General features: G+C 47.5%; 1 protein-coding gene across 3 annotated transcripts in view; it reads left to right on the top strand.

Annotated features, from left to right (window-relative positions):
• The first annotated feature begins 281 nt into the window (after positions 1-281).
• The window catches only part of LOC138564428 (zinc finger protein 135-like), a 121431-nt gene continuing 102728 nt past the window's right edge, over positions 282-18984 (top strand). For all 3 annotated transcript variants that reach the window (XR_011300398.1, XR_011300392.1, XM_069642909.1), the window contains exon 1: positions 282-388. The gene's annotated coding sequence lies outside the window, so the exon portion shown is untranslated. The remainder of the gene's footprint in view (positions 389-18984) is intronic.

Genomic DNA, 18984 nt, shown 5'->3' with positions numbered 1-18984 from the left:
GGCATGCGCATTGGGGTGAAATTGTTTCGCGGGCGTGTGGGCATGCGCATTGGGGTCACATTTCTCGTGAGGGGCATGCGGGCATGCGCATCGGGGTCCTATTCTTTGACGGGGCGTGTGGGCATGCGTATTAGGATTTTATTTAACCTGCCGTGGCGCATGGGCATGCGCATTGGGGTGGTACCTCGCTGCCGTGGCGCGTGGGCATGCGCATTGAGGAGTTTGTCATTGGCCGCCGGCGCTGTACGGAGACACTGTGTCACTGCGCATGCGCAGTTACCGGGTGCCCGCGCGCCCCGCAGTGTGAGAGCCGCATCGAGGGGAGCAGGAGCTGTGCTCTCGCTGCTGCCCGAGGATCTTCTGCCGCGACGCCGCTGGGCCTCTGACGGTGAGATGGTTCAGATTCCCCTCGCTAGCATCCTGTACAAGGAGTGCTCTGCCCATCCCAATCCCTCCCGCCGCTTACCTCTAACTTCTCACGCTCTTATAAAGTCTCTCCCCCACCTGTGCCTCCACCACAGGCCTAATGCTCTGATTACTTACCGGGAATCGGCTGTACTCCTAGTCCCACTCTTCCTCGTCCCAGTACTTCATGAGCCCTTCCCTGCCACACTCCTGTAGGGAGGGTACTGTGATGAGGAAGAGTACTAGGAGTAATGAAGATTACCAGTGAGTAATGGGAGCATTATCTCCGCTCTTCCTCGTCCCAGTACTTCATGAGCCCTCTCCTGCCACACTCCTGTAGGGATGCACGGAGGGTCATCAGTACTGTGATGAGGAAGAATACTAGGTGTAATGAAGATTACCAGTAAGTAATCAGAGAATTACCTCCGCTCTTCCTCGTCCCAGTACTTCATGAGCCCTCCCCTGCCACACTCCTGAAGGGATGCACGGAGGGTCATCAGTACTGTGATGAGGAAGAGCACTAGGAGTAATGAAGATTACCAGTAAGTAATCAGAGCATTACCTCCGCTCTTCCTCATCCCAGTACTTCATGAGCCCTCCCCTGCCACACTCCTGTAGGGAGGGTCATCAGTACTGTGATGAGGAAGAGTACTAGGAGTAATGAAGATTACCAGTAAGTAATGGGAGCATTATCTCCGCTCTTCCTCATCCCAGTACTTACTTCATGAGGCATGCCATAGTAGCACCGGGGCGAGGTTCCAATGAGACACATAAACAGAAAGTCAAACAACTTAAAAGTACATCTTTAATGACACCCAAAATCACATCCCAACAGACAAAACACCAACACTGAAGGAACCATCCTAGTAGTGGGAGACATTCAACCGATAGTGGTTGACAAAGGTGCTCTGATCCGCCCAGGTGGCATCCCTACAAATCTGTAGAGCGTGGTTAGGCACAGCAGGCCAGAAGCCACATTAGCTATTGGAGACAACAGTACGAATCCACTGGCTAATGCAAACCACAGAGGCCTTCTGCCCCGCACCGGTGGGGCCAAAAGTAACCAAGAGACTATCAGACTGCTGGAAAGGGGCAGGCCGAGCCAAATATTCTAGAACTGCCGCGCCACATTAATGGTATGCCAAGCAACCATGTCTGACATCTGCAGATCCTGGAAAAACGCAGGGAGAACCAGAAGTGTGAAACCAAGACACAACCTTAGGTAGAAACTTTGGACCACACTTCAAAACCAGTAGAATGCTCAAGAAAATGGGATGACCCAACAGAGTCCCCCCTCCCCCGATGGGCAATCAGGAAAGCAGTCTTCAGCATAAGGTGCTTGATATCAATATCCGACATGGGCTCACGGGGAGCCCCTGAAGGAACTTCAAAACAAGAGGGAGATCCAAAGGGGGAAGGCCCTCATAAGTACAAGGGCGGGAAGATAGGACCCTAGGTGGTGACGCATCACACGCCGGCCAAAACGCCCTGCAAAAGACCAGGAGAAGCTCCAAGCCCAGCAGGGGAACCAGGAGCATGCCACACCCTCAGGGGACCGAAGCCCGCTTCACAGCCCTATCAGGGGGCCAGCAAACAGACCTCTGAGGCGCCCGCACCCAGAAGAGTCAACCTGCCTGAGGCAGGAAGAATTAAACTAGAAGCGGGGGATTAAGGAGAGGAGTTATATGGAAGAAAAGAAATAGAAGGTCCGGGCCTCATCAAGTAAGTATTGGGACGAGGAAGAGTGGAGGTAATGCGTCTTCTGCCTATTGTTTGAGTCCGTCTCCAGCCAACAAGTTAACAACCTCCCGCTTCCTCGTCCAAGTACTTACTCTGAGAGGCTCTGTCCTCTAAGGAACCTTTTTTTCAAGCCTTTTCTTCCACATGCTCCGTCCCTTCTTAGGAGGTTTACCCTTCTCCTTCACCAATGAAACCTTAGTTCTTTTTGTTCTTGCTAGGATTCAGGCCTCATCTCACTGGGGGCACAGAGAAGCAACAGCTGGCGACCCAAAATCACCATGAAACGTCACTTTTTGCTTTCTCTCTTCCTCTCCCCTGTTGATGGACCCAACTGCTCCATGCACTGGTCACCCTCTGAACTCGTGCCCAGGCTCCTGCATGTCCAGATGCCCTCGCACTACATCCGGGCTCCCCAGCGCTTACGGGTCTGTATCTGCAACCCTACAGTCCCTTCTCTCTGCACTTATGAGCCACCTGCTGGCCGCACTTGGAAGTTAACTGCACCCCCTGTCCTCTGGCACTTTTCCACTTTCCTATTCCCCGACTTGCACAATCTGATTGACACAAGGCCTAGTAAGATCATTATTTTGTCCTCCCGTTGTCTCCTCCTCCTTGTCTTGTTGCACCTTGAAACACTTGTGTACAGGCGTGCTATAAATGCCACATCATATATCATATCGTGAATGTGCCATACTCTTGCTGACATCTTTAAAATACTGAAGCCTCATTTTTTAATCAATTGTTGGACACAGATACTTTTTGTGGACATACATTTATAGATATGAGAATGGATCAAGCAATTAGCAGCCAGTGCTGGACCCGAAATTGGCCCCAGACCATTTCCATTACAATTCCAGCCATATCCTCTTTGCAAAAATGTTTACCTCCTAAGTAGATTGACACTTGTAGCAGGCTTGGCTTACCTGCTATTATATTTATTGTTTTTCCAAGAAACCTTCCCAAGTCAGAATCAAACCAGTTCAGAGCCATGATATTTCCCCTGGCACTTGTGGGACTGGGAAAAATATATGTTTAATCCTGTCTGAGTAAGTGCTTACCGTTGGAGCGTCATGTTGGCCAACTGACGCAGAAGCGATAAGGTTTTGGAATCTGAGCAATGGTTTAACATTAAACAGATTCTGGCGACGAGGTTCTACGCTCCATGACAAACTCCAAGTGCTTCTGCGTTGTTTGCCATTTCAATGCGAGACTCCTTTGTTTGAAATTAAGATTCAATGAACAGCAGCCCGAACCAGATATCACCCAGTAAACTGGAACTATTCCTGGGGAACCATGAGCGAGTACGCAGCACACTGAAAATCTAACGTCCACATGAGGTGCACTTTAACCTTTTACTCATTGTGTTTGATCCATTATATTTAAATGAGTCTTAGACATGTCCTAATTCTTTTTCGGGTGGCGCTTTGAAAACGATTGAGTTGTATAAGTGCCTAACAAAAGCTCAATACATTCTCATATACTCAGTAAATATCACATATGTTTGGTTGTAAGGCCTCAGTGGCCCTGGGGAGTCAAAATAGGCTCCTGCTAACTTGGTTTTAAGATCCCCAGACTCTTCAAGTGTAGAAGGACCTAGCTCAGAGCAATTTCGAACCCTGGACTCCTTTGCTTGTTCCTGCGTCCCCACTCTTGTTTCTCCTAAACTGTGTGTGTCTTTACCTTTTCACTTGGTATATTTCACTGTTGCCTTTGTCCACTCAACTCATTATCTCTTGTTACTCCAGTTTAACCATCTGAGCACTCCGTCATTGGATACCACATGTGTTTTGCTCACCTTGTGGCTCAAACTATAACTGCTTCCTCTAGCTCCCTGTATAAATAGGACACGTGGTCCTCACCTTCTGTCGAATAACCTCGCTTTTTAGTACCCTTGAATATTGGCCAACCCGTTGTCTGCCTGCTCCTTGTATTGCTCTAGATGCTGCTGTGCTTTGGGTTTGTGTTGGCTTTTGTTTGAATGGTACTGTGAATTGGATCCTCACTTAACTGGCACCCATAAGGTTCTGGTGGGTCACATCCTTCACAGACTGTTTTATTTTTTTGTTGCTATATTGTAGAAGATCGTCTTCCTCCAATGGATATTTTGAGATCAATCCAGTTTACCTGCCAAAATGTACTATTTAAAGGCTGGAAATCTAGATGTATTGAATGGTTGGATGTCCTTGGATGCTCATTAGAAATCTTGAAATTCAATCCTACTCTAATCAAGAAACAAATCCAATGGAATCACTGGATCGAAACACACGAGACTGAAGCAAGATACAAACTTTCAATGAATTGTCCAGTTGAGAGTCGAGCCTTGAACACACTTCCTACTTATTTAAAGAAATGTCCTTGTGCAGAGTTTAGAGATCTTTTCCTTCGACTGAGGCTAAACCTTCTACCCGCCAGGCAGGTGTTGGCACATCAGAAACAATTGAACGGTCTCTCAAGTTCCTGCTGTTTCTGTGATGATTCCTCTTGTCAAGAATCTTTAGACCACCTTTTACTGGACTGTGGGGCCTTATCCCCCTTAAGAAATAAATACTGGGATATGCTGCCATCAGATGCAATGTCTCTCCTCGCGGATGAGCGGTCGACTGCTTTGATAATGGGAGAACAAAAGCCTCTGATATTTAGACGTTTGCAATTTTGGATGGAAATATCCACTTCAATTTCTTTTTACATTTGTGATATGGAAAGTTGTAATGATATTAGATCATTCAAATATGGTGAAAGGTTTGTAATAAACCAATCTAAAAATAATATATAAAAAATGGCAAAAGTGCAACCAGGACCTCCCCCACCCAGGATGGCAGAAGGACCAAGAAAGGGCAAGAACACTAGAAATGGCAAAAAAAAAGAACAAAGCTACCGTGACCCTTCTGTGCATTACTGCATCTTTAATGACAGCCTGCAAGTAAAACTTGCACAAAGGTCAGTGAAGTATGTCTACTGCCACCAGCCATAATAGTAAGCTTGTCACTAACTGTAACAGAAATGTTACATGAGCAAGATACCAGGTATCTCCCCGGCACTCCACATAAGGCAGGTGTGCTGGTCTCACATTATAAAATGTACAGGGGAGGAAAATCCTCCCTACCCTTGAGAACATGTGTTCTGCAAGGTAAGTACAGAGAAAATAAAACGGGAAGCCCAAGGGGCAACACTACACATAAAGTGCAGTGTGCTGCAATAATAAAATGCAGATGCCCAAACAGTTATAGGAAGGTATAGATTCAAAAATAAACTATGGAGAGTTAGAAAAATCACACCCATAAAAAGAGTAAAAGAAAGGGAATGTGGGGGAAAGGTTTCCCACTCACTAGGGAAGATAGAAAACGATTCCACAAGTCCAGCAAAAGGTGCTGGGGGGGATCTTGTATGTGAAAGTGATTTGGCATGACAATCTAACCTAACAGAATCAAGCAAAGAACACATTTATCCAGACTTTTCTGCTAGGGTCTGGGTGGCCAGGAGAATGTGTGAGCCCCGTCAAATGTCTGACAATGTTCCCGGCTAAACTGCATATTCAACGTGGAGGAGGGACACACTTCTTTGAATCTCCTGAAGAAGCTGCGACATACATTGAGCGACCAGTTCCGATCCCAGGAAGCTGTGGCCCGAAGGCTGGGAATAAAGATTGACTATTGTCGACGGCACAAGTATCCTTGGGCGACGAGTGTTGGACACTGTACTTAAAATTGATTGTCTTGATTATTCATTGCTGTGCCCTGCTAGGTTTCCTGAGTTGACTCTAAACCAGATGGAGCTGGAACCCAATGTTAAGTTGCTGTTCGCATTGTGCCCCCTAGAGTTCCAAGGGGTTCAGGATACGCGTTACACTGTCAGATTGGGGTGGTTGGTGAGGTCTTGGGATAAAGAGATGGAGGGGGGGGGGTAAAAAGTCAAAATATTTAACACATATTAGTTGCACACAAAACAGATGTGATTACTGGTGCCACTTGTGAATACACATGTATATGGTGGGTGGCGGGTCAAGTGGGCGCGATCACCTGTTACGCTATTAACATGGAATGTACCGGGACTTCACCCCATTAAGGTCCTGAAGATTCTTGCTTATGGGAAAGACACGACCCAAAGATACTAAAGCTCCATGAAAAGCATGTCCTAAGGTGGGTCCATGAAGGCTTTGCGTGTAAATGGGGCCCCTTCAGGTACTACACAGATTACTCCTTGCAAACGAGAGGTGTTATTACTCTTCACCATTCTCTGGGGTTTCGGGTTACTGACAGTTGTCTAGGCTCACTAGGTCGGTTCGTCATAGTGTGGGGGAGCTGTTGCTGGCACTCTTGTAGCATTAGTCAATACTCAAAGGCCTAATATTGATGACCCAGAGTTTTACCCACAAAATCTAGACATACTGTTGGGGGCTGTGGAGGCCCCATTAATCTGGGGGGGTTTCAATATAATCCTGGATGTCAGGGTGGATAGATCATTGGATTTTCCCCCTTGCCCCCGGTTACTGACCAGGGTGGCGCAGACAATTTAGCAATGTTGTTATATTACCCATTGTCTGATGCATGTAACTCGGGAGGATAGCTCAGGGGCAACATGCTCGCCTTGAAAGCAAGACGACACGGAGCAACACAGGTTCGATCCCTGGGTCCGTGCTTAGAAACCTCTGGGTATTAAGTACGTTATAAATATCATATGGTGCAATATGAATCCTACTACTAGAAGTATACTTTCTATTCGTCAGTCAATAATTGGCTCTAGGATAGTTTTGTGGATGCTTGACACTGATTGGATGCTGAAAGTAAAGTTATGTAAGATATACCCTTGTATTCTGTCCGATCACTCTTCAGTCGGGATGTCTCTGGTGGTGCCCGCATCCATTGTGGAGGATGGCTCCATCTATGTTGAGAGATGCTGATGTGGCGGAAAGACTACCCAGTAAAATAATAGAATTTTGTTAAACCAATGAGGGGTCGGTACAAGGACACTCAATGGTATGGGAAGCATTCAAGGTGTGGGTGAGAGGGGTGCTCCTCTCTGTGTCGTCTGGAACACTCAGGGGTATTGGGGATGAACTAAAAGAGGTTGAGGAACACTTGAGAGAACTGCAGGAGGAACATGGTAGAACACAATGTCCGGCCTTGCTGGGATTGATCAAGGGTAATTTTATGAGATGTCAGGAACTAGCAGATCTTGAAGTACTGCATATGTCCAAGCCAATCATTGCCAGAAGGTATGGGGAAGATGACAAGCCGGGCAGAATGCTGGCCAAAATAGCCAGGGCTGGGATAAGCAGACACCCCATCACTTTGATTCGGGGGCATTATTGCAGAACCCTGACAATGGAGCCTGAACTTAGTGCTATATTTCATGCATACTACTCACAATTGTATGCCAATTCTGATATTGAACCAGAAGTTCAGTATTTGAATGATGTCAGGTTACCAGAACTGTCGGAGGAGTACTGCCTTGCTTTGAGCACCCTGTGCCAGTTGAAGAGCTAACTGCAGCTTTGGTGTCACTGGCATCGGGAAAGGCAACAGGATCCGATGGGTAGGGAATAGAACTGTATAAAGAAAATCAACAGACCCTGGCGCCTAGATTTCTCCAGGTGTGTAAAGAGTCACTGGAGTCTGGTAGTCTTCCACCATCCCTTCAAGAAGCAATAATCACAGTATTATTGAAACCATACCGGCCCATGATGTGGCCTCATACCGACTGTTGTCCTTAATTAATTCAGATGCAAGTTTGTCAAGATATTGGCTACCTGTCTTCTCCCACACATGTAGGGGCTGGTACATCCAGATCAGTCTGGATTCCTCCCCCACAGATCCACTGCACTGCACCTACGGAGGCTTTTTTGCGTCATATCACAGATTGGCCCCCTGGGCAGTTGCAGCACCCTCGACACTGAGAAGACCTTTGATTCAGTGTCATGGCGATACTTATTTCAAGAGCTTGGTTGCTTTAGATTTGGCCATTATTTTGTTCAGTGTGTTAAATTATGGCGAGCTAGCCCTGTGGCCAGAGTGTGTACTAATAATACTATATATGAACTGCTTAGATTGAGCAGAGCAACGCGCTCTCCTCTGTTTATGCTCACGATTGAGCCGCTCGCGGCTCCGATAAGAAATGATCATGGACACAGAAGAATCAGGATGACTGTACCACCTCAGGTGATCTCATTGTATGCTGATGATGCGTTATTGTACATCCATAACCCTGAGGAAAAGGCCCAGTTATGAACGGGATATATAAACGTACACAATACTCTGGCTACAAAATACATTGTTCTAAATCAGAATTGTTCCCTCTCATGACTGCTACGACACAACCTACTGACCTCCTGGGGTTTTGATGGGTCCCTCTCCATTTTAGATATTTCAGAGTGATAGGGCCTCATTACATGGAAGGCGGTAAGGGTTAACGGTCACTGGTAATGGTACCAGTGACCTTTAACCCTTACCGCCTTACTACGAGGTCCCTTTGCGGGTTGGTACTTTAACGCCTGCTTTTTAGCAGGCGTTAAAAACCAACCCGCAAAGGGACCAGGGAGCTAATTACGGTACCGCAATTTGCAGTACCGTAATTGGCACCTTCCCCATTCCCATTATGCCCTATGGGGCAAAAATGGGAATGGGGAAGGGCAATGGGGAAGGGGGAATTACCGCCCCGCCAACCTTGGAATAGGACGGTAATTCCCCTCTCCTCCAAGGCGGTGCCAGTATTTTACCGGCATGGACCAAGGTGCTAATAGCACCTTGGTCCACCGCCTACCGTGTAATGAGGCCCATAATATCTGAGGCGCGACAGACTTTGGGCTTGATCACGACTTTGGTGTAACGCCGGCGGTATTGGCCCTACCGCCGAACTCCCCGGCGCTAATAGCGCCGGATCACGAGTTTGGCGCTAATGTAATTCCTCATTGAATGGGGAATGGGGCATTCCTGAATGGGCTCAATGGGGAAAATTTGCGCTCTTACCGCCGGCGGATTTCCCGCTGGCAGTGATAGCGTGAATTTTCGGCGGATTTCCCTCCAGCCAAGAGCTGGGGCGAAATCTGCCGAAGTCCTGATTTGGCGGACCTTTAAATCCGGTGGTAATAGCGCAACCGCCGGATTTAAGGGTTACCGCCAAAGTCGCAATGAGGCCCTTTATATACTGATAACCACAAGGTTTATTTACAAGAACTTGCTACCAAACTGAAGGTGTGGGCCAGTCTGCCAATATCATATGGAAGGAATTCGCTATTAAAGATGATAGTGGTTACAACATTTTGATACTTCTTTAGTAATGTCCTGATATGGCCTGGGTGGGTTTTCTTTAACAAAGTTAAGTCGATGGCGGTATCATTTCCTATGAGGTGCGGGAGCGGCCAGGATTGCTGCGATAAAATGACTCTGTCTTACGAGCGAGGTGGACTGGCAGCCCCTGATTTTGAGCTTTATTATTTAACTGCACCAGCGCATTTACTGGGCATTGGTACACCCCTAGGTTGGCAGTGGTAAAAAATGGGACAGCACCTTCAGAACTGAAGTCTGCCATCTTCAGTGATTGATATATTGGCTCCTGCACTTGCGATCCGGTCTGAACCACGGTCAATGCCTGGTCAAGACCATTCCATAGAGTGGAGTTAGAGACAACCGTATAACAGAATTGTTCCTCTATGGAACTTCCCTGGTATCCAGCCTTCGTTTGATAATGAGATTAAAGGAGCATGGGATGAAGCAAGATGGCTGACAATGGGTATATGAGGACTTGACTAATAAATTAGGGCACACCCCTGTTATGAGACTGCAGTACTACTGTGTGAAGGTGGCGTTTCACAGTGTTTGGCCCTCCTTCCCGAACGAGTGAGAAACCCATGACCTTATAACAGCAATAGTCGCAGGGAACGGGGTAGGCATATGGGGAACAAACTGTACAGACTAATGCAAACTCGCTTAAAATTCAAAACATTTCATTTTATTCTTTACCATGTTGTAATGCCCAGACCTGAAGGTATCACAGCGTTCGCACATTACATGGGTAAGGAGAGCAGAATACATAGTAATAGCCTGCACCTGAGGCTGTGGGCAGCAGAATACATGGAGGTCGCAGGTCGCAGGCAGCAGGCAGCAGTTCATCTTAGTAATCAAACAAATAAGATTAACTAGTTTCGATTCTGATGAGCGGTGGGAGTGAGTTCCATAGTATGGGAGTCGTGACGCAGAAGCTGACTCCACCTGCTCTCTTGGACTTGTAACGCGGGGTGTGCAGCGAGATGCTGGACCTAGTTCTAAGTGCATGTACTTGGGCAGTTTGGATGATGCATTTGTTGAGGTACAAGGGGATTTCATATATGCTGTGGTGGGCAATGGAGAGTGTTTCGAATCCAATTCTCGCTTGTATAGGGAGCCAGTGGGAATTGCGTCTGGAGGCTGAAATGTGGTCAGAGCGTTTGAGACCAAGGGCAGTGTGTAGAGTTTTATTTTGGAGCAGTTACAGTTTAGAGACATTGGGCCTCATTACAAGAATGGCCAGTAAGCATGCCGGTACCGTAGTTCCCAGAACACCATGCTCACGGGTGCCTGTCAGCCCGCCTGGTTTTTCCTGGCGGGCTGACCGGCATCCGCGAGTACAGCACCTCGGATGCACCGGCAGCACTCTGAATGCGCCGGTGCATCCGACATCCCCATTCCCATTCAGCCCTAGGGCATGACCCGGTTCTTGCCCATTCGCGGGTGATGGAAAAAATGTAACTCCGGCGGCAGCTGTGCCGGTTTTACCGGCATGGCTACCGTCAGACTTGTAATGAGGCCCATTGGCAATCGAGGTACTCGTAAGTAGTATGTTACAGTAATCCAAGTTTCGAGAGGATCAGTGCTCTTGCGAGTGTGAGACAGTTACTCTGGGAGAGGAACTGTCTACTCAAGGATATTGTTATGGCTGTGTAGGCTGTGGATGATGCTAGGGCATTAATGGGCCTCATTACAAGTTTGACGGTAGCCGTGCTGGTAAAACTGGCGCGGCTGCCGCCAAACTTTTTATAATACCAGCAATGGGCAATTACTGGGGTATGCCGACCCCGGCGGACCTGGTAATTACCCATCGGCAGGTGCCGGTACCCATACTCCCTATTCCCATCTGACCCCTATACGTCTCAATAGGAATGCGGAGGCCGGATGCACTGGCACCATTCATGAATGGTGCCGGTGCATCTGTCGAGTTGTGCTCGTGGGTGCCGGTCTGCCGTCCAGGTCAGACCTGGCAGGCAGAAAGGCACCTGCAAGCACAACTCTTAGTTTGCTGGCCCGGTACCGTTACTACCGGACCGGCAAACTTGTAATGAGGCCCAATGTGTCCAGACATGGATAGGTCCTCTTCCAGATGTACTCGTAATGTTTTTGTTTACTTGAGCACAGTGATGGAAGTGCCATCAATATAGAAAGAAGAGAAGGTAGCATCCAAGTGCCTAATGATGTGGAGACCCGACTATGAGCAGCTCAGTTCTTTAGTCATTAAGGCACAGACTATGAGTGGCCATACAATTCTAGATTGTGCTGGAAACTGCATTGATTTGAATCAAGTTAGCATGATGATCACCTGTGAGAGGGATGAGAATTTGTGTATCATCAGCACAGTTAGTTTAAATTATCCTTCTGGCATCGAGGAGATCAAAAGAGGTTTTGTGTAGGTGTTGAAGTGGGTGGGCGAGAGACGAGAACCTTGTGGAACGCTGAGTGGGGCAGGGATGGCATCCGCTAAAGTTTCCCCTATCAACACACATGTGGTTCGAACGCTAAGAAAGGGTTGGACCCACAATATGGCTCCCAGAGAGAAGTGGAAGTGCTGGCCAGGGTGTTGGCACAGGATGTTGTGATCAACGAGGTTGAAAATCTGCAGAGAGGAGGATGGCTAGCTTGCCAGAGTCACGGATGGAGTCCCGTTTCTGGAGTATGCTTAGGGCGAAATTCAGATTGCCTTTTACCAAGAAGATGGTTGGTCTCCTAAAACTGCTATACCTTGGTGTAGGCTAGGCGGTCCAGAAATGTTAGTAAACAAGTGATGAGGGGAGTGATAGAAGGAGCACATAGCTTCACAATGTGTGCTGGGCAGGAGTCGCCATTGCAATTCGAGGGTTTGAGTGTCCTGATAGAGGCTGCTACTTGCTCCTGGGTTGGGGAGTAATGCAGGTTAAGCACAGGTGCTTTTGTTTGTGAGAATTGCCTTTTTGGCACTTCTTAGTAGTGACTCAATTTTTTGAGTGAGGGCTTCTTGTATCGTGGTACACCAGTCATTATCCACACGTATATTGCCGATGGGCGGGATCAGTGTTTCTAGCTCTCTGAAAATTGGAAATCGTCCTTTACTGTTTGAGCTAGCGTTTGCTACTCTATCATTGTAGCTTTTAGATTTGCAAATAAAACTGCTTTCTTATACTAGGAATCCACACAGACAAGGGTCTGGCAGTTCTTAGTGGAGGGGTATTTTTTGCACAGATGTTCTAGAGCCTTTCCCCCCGGCCCCCCCAACACCACCTATGAAAGAGTACCAAATCCTCGGCGAACCAGGTGTTGTTGGCCTTATGCGGTTTGGTTATTCTAGATTTGATAAGAGCCTGACGGTGGAGTACCGGGAGCAGGCAGGCGTGGTAGTGGTTAGCCAGTTTGTGGGCAGAGTGTGTTTGGGATGGGCTATTGGAGCTGAGAGAGGCAAGGAGAGAATTTAGATCCTTGTGCTTCAGATTGTGTGTGTTACCGACTTGAATAAGGCTCTGAGGAATAGGATCTGATATGATAGGTTATTTATAACGCACTTAATACCTAGAAGTTTCTAAGCGCGGACCCGGATATTGAACCTGTATCGCTCCATGTTGTCTTGCTTCCAAGGCGAGCACGTTGCCGCTGAGCTATCCTTCCGGGACAAGAGGTATTTTGTGTAGCTCTGAAGAGGATAAGGAAATGGCCGGACCATGGAACCAGTTCGGTGGAGGATATGCGGATGTCTGCATTGGCCGTCAGTATCCAATCGAGGATGCGTCCTGAAGGCACGCGTCCCCAGATAGCACGATCCTCCCCACAATGAGAGACAACAATGGACTCTCCCAGGATGGGAATAAGGCCAGGACAAAGTGCGGGTGAGCTTAAATGGGAGTTTATCAATCAAAATAGGGCATGCAAAGAACTCTGCAAACTCCGAGAGCGCTCTGTCTGACAATAGCAAAGACAGGCGTATATATTTACAAAAAACATCATAAGAACCTACATACTATAGGGGGCACAAGTTCGTGGGGATTGGGTGGCGACGACTAGCTATAGGTGCTGCTGCGATGTGGTTTGCCGCGGTTGGAGGACGTCACTGGTTACCCTCGTGGGTTGGGCTGGGCCTGGCAGGTCAGCTGGGCTCATCCGGGCGGTGGTGTTGTGCCAACCGTGATCTGTGTCAGAGATGAATGTCTCTCCTGACTTTCTGCCCTAGGGCCACGCACACCGCAGTCATTCAACATTGCATTATTATCTTCCCTGTTAAATCTTCCAATAGGTTATTCTACAGGTTAATGCAACACAGGAGGAATGCACCTAGAGTGGGGTCTGTTGGCGATTTATCAATACATGGTTACCATCGTCCTGTTGACCGGGTATCAGAGGTCGTGGGGTTGGGTCTCGGGGCATGGGACAGGCGGTCCGTGTTATCATGTCTTGTTAGAAGTCATTATGGATGTGTTCCTGTAATGTTGCCATAATATTGGGTGTCCTAATTTTACAGGGGCCATTAACCTAAGGTGAGCCGGTGGGTCGTGGAGCCTAAGAAAGGGCGCCTTTGGATCTGTGTTTTAAGGCCGGGGTTTACTGCTGGGTTGTAAATATTTCAGGTGGCAGGCCGTGGCCTTGGGTGCTGCGGGGAATTGTGAATGCTTGAAGCGGCTCCAGCCGAGTTGGGGGAGGTGGAGCAGGGCAGCACAGGCCTCTGCTTTTTCGTCTGGCCGGCTTCACTGGGAGGGAGGGTGAATGGCCTTGCCTGTGCTCACAAAGGTATTTTCCTTGTGTGTTGCAAACTTTAGATGGAAGAGATATAAACATTCATATAATATACAATGCTCACGTTTTTGACATTGCTAGTTCCATCCATATGGCCCATTTGAGCACATTACTTGTACACTACGTTTTTAACAACTACAACATTTTGTTATATGCTTATACATGCGCGGTAAGTGAGGTAGTAGTAAGGTTGGTGGAGCACGCAGGAGCAACCCGCTACTGAGACTGGCGGCAGTTGTACATAGTGGGCTTGGACACACACATGGTGCATTTTCGTGCACCCCTTCATGAGCCCTCAATATGGTTGCATTTGTCTTCCTTTGCACTCTAGCAGCATTATTTCAGTTTTGGCGCGGGTCTGTGGGGTGCAGACTTCTCGACAACACACAACATAAAAAACCACCGGGACGCATTTACCATTTGCGCATAACTACAGGGATGTGGGTGCTTTATCTCTAATGCCATATGAGCACCCATTCTGCCATTTTCATATATTTTACAGGTTTTTTAGTCAGAGAGGTTGTGGAGAGAACGCTTTCATCACAAGTGGTTTGCTCATTAGTATTTGGGGACTTTGCTTTTGTCAGGGGACCATTGTACAGTTCTTTTCCACCCAGGCCCTGCTGGCCGGGTCATGCTGGAAACAGCGATACACTGCGGAAGGTGAAATGTTACAGTATTGGTATCTAACACTAGCTCATGTCCGTCTGTTCGTGGGAACGGGCTCTTAGCGGATCTGCTAGGGAGCTGTGGCCACAGGGATAAGTGATACTCTCCAAGGGTGGGGGCCGCGCGGCGGTGCACAGGGCTCAAGACATTTTTATTATACAAGTTTCCAGGGCCTAGCTAAATTGAGCAGGTTTGGTCAATGTCTTCAGCCAGTGCCCCACCCACCACCTGGGCCCTGGTGGCGGGGAGGACAATTGATGAACCATGAACCTCACCGGGGGAGAAGAGGCAGGGGAGGGGGGTCTCCTGGACCAGTCCTCCCATACATTTCCCCCCTTTCGTTACTTAAGTAACGAATACTTTAAATCCTCCAACCTCCTGCACTCTTCCTCGTCAGCTATAGCGTCATCCCATGCAGGGGTGCCTTTTATCGGCATCCATGCCCTGCACACCCCTCGCAGGCTTTCGCCTCTCCTAGCATATTCATCTGGGGTACAGGTCAGGTATATACAACCGCTCTCCCCTGCTAGGTCAACCCACACCTCCTCATACCATTCAAGTACACAGGGTTCTTTAATTGTAGTGTGCCATAACTTATCTACTATATCATTGTCGTGGTACATGGGCACCATCTGGAATCTTGATGTGTATTCTGTTCCCGTTTGTACCTGTGCTTCCTGCATAGTTTTTATTGTACCGCGGGCGTTGCCCATTGTCACCATCATCATTGCTTCATTCGGCACTGCGTTGGCACAACATCGAAGACCCACCTGGCATAGGCAAAAAATGAAAAGGAGGAACACTACAGCTGGCATCAAAAACTTGACAGTCATTCCCAGCCATGATGGGACCCAGGAGAAGATATTGTCGAACCATGCACTTTCTTCTGCTCCACCTTCCATTCTCATTCTTTCTCCCAGGTTATGTACTGCTTCGATCACATGGGACAGGGAGCCGTTATCTGCGTCTTCAGAAGGTACGAAAGTGCAGCAGGCACTTCCGATTTTTCAGCAAACACCTCTGTCCATTGCTGTCAGCAGGTCCAAGACATACCTGTTTTGCATGGTCATTAGCCATAGTGCTCGCAGTTCCACTTTTATTACGTTAAACCCTTCTTCAGTATCGTTTGCCAATTGGATCAGTTCCCAACGTGTGATTTGGAGCCACTTTGCATTTGCTCGTGCCTGGATGCTTGGGACGAGCGAGGCGAAGAACGTTTCTGCAGAGCTGAATAATCGATATTTATCTGGGATCTGTGCCAGCAATTCTGATGATGCTTTTGATATGTAGTTCGATGATCGTCTGTTTCGGGACAGCGCCCCTTCCTTGTTTCCGGAGGACAGGACATATACCTGTGATTCTGCAGTCGGTTGGGCCCCATTCTGTTGAGATTTTCCTTACGTCTCCTTGCCCCCATCAATGTGGCTTTCCGGGATTACCATTAGCGCGGAGTGCAGGGTGGCCAATGAACAGCTGCCACCCCAGGATTGTGGGAGGTGTAGGTATGCCTGGTTGCCACATACCCAATAGGTATCCATTAGGGCCGCTGTCCTTTTTCTCATATCTGGGATGGTGAGGGTCTTGTTACAGTTCTTGTTTGCCCCCATGGTGGTTCTCCCGTCTCCCTTGAAACACAGTTCATAGTTTATTTATTTCTGCAGCTTGAAGGGTTTTTCGATGGCCGTTACCCAAGTCAATTTTGAGATGTGTTCTTTCCATATGGGTGTGCATGTCTCTTCTATCCATTGCAGTTTCTCTGGTGCCACATCCCGCAGTGCTTCAGCCTTGCACATTATTTCTTCGTCCTTCCACTTGTTGTCCGAAAAAAGTGTCCCTTGTATCATAAAAAATGGCTCCTCCAAACAGACCACTGCCTTTGGGTAACAGGTCTTTTCGTTCTGCAGCATCCTAAAAGTTACCTAATGTGCCTGGAAGGTGTTCTTAATTCTGCACAACGTGAGATGAAGGAGACACTGGGCATCGACAATAGGCAACTCTTTCAGTAACAATACTTTGGGTGTACCTGAAGCATGGGGAATGAGGGAGCAGACATAACAGCTCTCGTTCGTTGATTGCTTAGCCGTTGCACTCATGTCCGCATTTGTCTGGTGGGGGTGTCGTGGGTCTTCCATCTTGTCTAATCCTAACCCATAATATTCATCATATTTCCTCCTACCCGCCTCCCTTCTCCGTCTGTTATTTCTTTTTCTAAGGTATTTCCCGGCCTCATGGGTGATGGACAGTGTCGGCCCCCTTTCTCCCTCTTGCCCCCCTTTGCCCAATCATCATATAATACTTCATATCTCGCTGTCATTTCTTAATTTTCTTTCTCTATGCTAACTATCAGTGTGTTTTTGGTTACGGGAGCGGGCTGGCTGGTGGGGGTGTTATATAACCAGGATATAGCAGAGGGGTTACGATCATTCAGACTGCGGGCATTGTAATTGGACACTTTTGGTGGGGGAGTTGTGCTGTTTTGCCTTTTTTCCTTCAAATCTTCATTTTGCTTGATAGCAACATTGGATGGTGTCGTGTAATATCCCCATACCAGTTTAGTTCCATCCCATTCCAAAAAATCACCTTCTTTAGTATTTACAATTGCTGTTTCATTTGTCACATTAGTTCCGTTTATCCCTCCCCCCTCGTTCATCTCGATAGAGAAGAACGCTATAAACCAATACGTAACCAGTCCGAACATAATTGTAAAAAATAATGTAATGCATACAGACAATCCGCACTCATACGAATATCTACATCTCTCAGCTAAAAACTCTCTATATCTAATAAATCTATCCGTTGCAGGCTGCCCGTTAGTTGCCATGGTAGTTCCTGTTTGAGATATAAAAGTGCATTAAGTGCATGCATGTAAACATTTTGTTGGCACTACCAGTGCCAAGATATCATGGAAGGGGAATAGGATTGGGTAGGGGAGGGGGGTTGGGATGTACAGAGAAGGGAGCACACGACATACATAGTCTTCACATTATTATCTTACACATAAACCCATTATTATTATTATATATTTTTTTGTTTGTTTGTTTTTTTTTGTTTTTGCAATACTTCATTATAGATAACCTGTAATATAATGTTTTTCGTTAACGATTTTCTCTGGCATGTATACTTCACACACACACATTTTTGTATTCACTCATCTTTTTCATTAGCATTGTTTGCTGTTGTCTGTGCCTCCTCGTCCACCTCTTCCTGCACGCTATTATATGCTTTTCGTACATCCGTCAAATGTATCCAGTACTTGAGGCCATTGACTTTTACAGCCTTAGGGGTGCAAAATACCACTTTATATGGTCCGTGGAACCGTGGTGCATTCCACCGGCGCACAAAGCTCCGGACATAAATGAACTCTCCCGGCATGAGTTGTACCGGTGTTTCAGGTTCCGTAAGGGACTCCTTTGTGTTCCCTTCTTCCCTTGTGAATGGTGGTGAGAGCTGCTTTGATATTGCGCGCACTGCCCTAGTTAGCTTTTTCAGGTATTCTGTGAACTCCTCTCCCAATATCGCAGCGCTTCTGTGCGCGTCTGAGTGTTGGCGCAGTGGGGAGTGTGCTGTGTGCATTCGTCTCCCGGTCACGGTTTCGTGCGGGGACAAATGGTGGTCCTTGCTTGGCTGATTCCTCAGCTCAAACAGCGCAAGGGGCAAACAGTAAATCCAGTTTTTCTTTAATGAGAAACACAATTTGGACAATCTTCCTTTTAGCAGTACGTTCAGCAGTACGTTCATCTTTTCTACCACGCCATTACTTTTCCCAATAATGTCGTCACTTCTTTGAAGAGCGCGTTCACGAAGTGAGTGCCGTTGTCTGAGCGAATTACGTCGCAAATCCCCCAGCGCGGGAATACTTCCCTGACTAGGAACTTTGCAGCGCTTTTAGCATCAGGTCGTGCACATGGGCCTGCTTCCACCCATCTTGAGAATGGGCATACAACCACAATCATGTAGCGCGCCCCATTACACCTTTCTCCCATATCTGCGTAGTCAATATGCAACTCCCAGAAGGGTCCTACTGGTTTTGGAATTGTTCCCCTGAGTGTACGTAACGTCATTCCGGAATTGTATATCTGGCACGTTGTGCACTCCATTGTCAATCTTGATATGTGCTCCTGGAGGCAGGGCACGAACCAGTCCTCTTGTATTTCTGCTGCAATGTGTTGTT

Source organism: Ambystoma mexicanum, chromosome 1p (assembly GCF_040938575.1).
Source record: "Ambystoma mexicanum isolate Mex_15411 chromosome 1p, UKY_AmexF1_1, whole genome shotgun sequence".
In the NCBI taxonomy this organism is placed as follows: Eukaryota; Metazoa; Chordata; class Amphibia; order Caudata; family Ambystomatidae; genus Ambystoma; species Ambystoma mexicanum.
The sequence above is the reverse complement of the archived record's forward strand: the minus strand, read 5'-3'. Positions and strand labels throughout refer to the sequence as shown.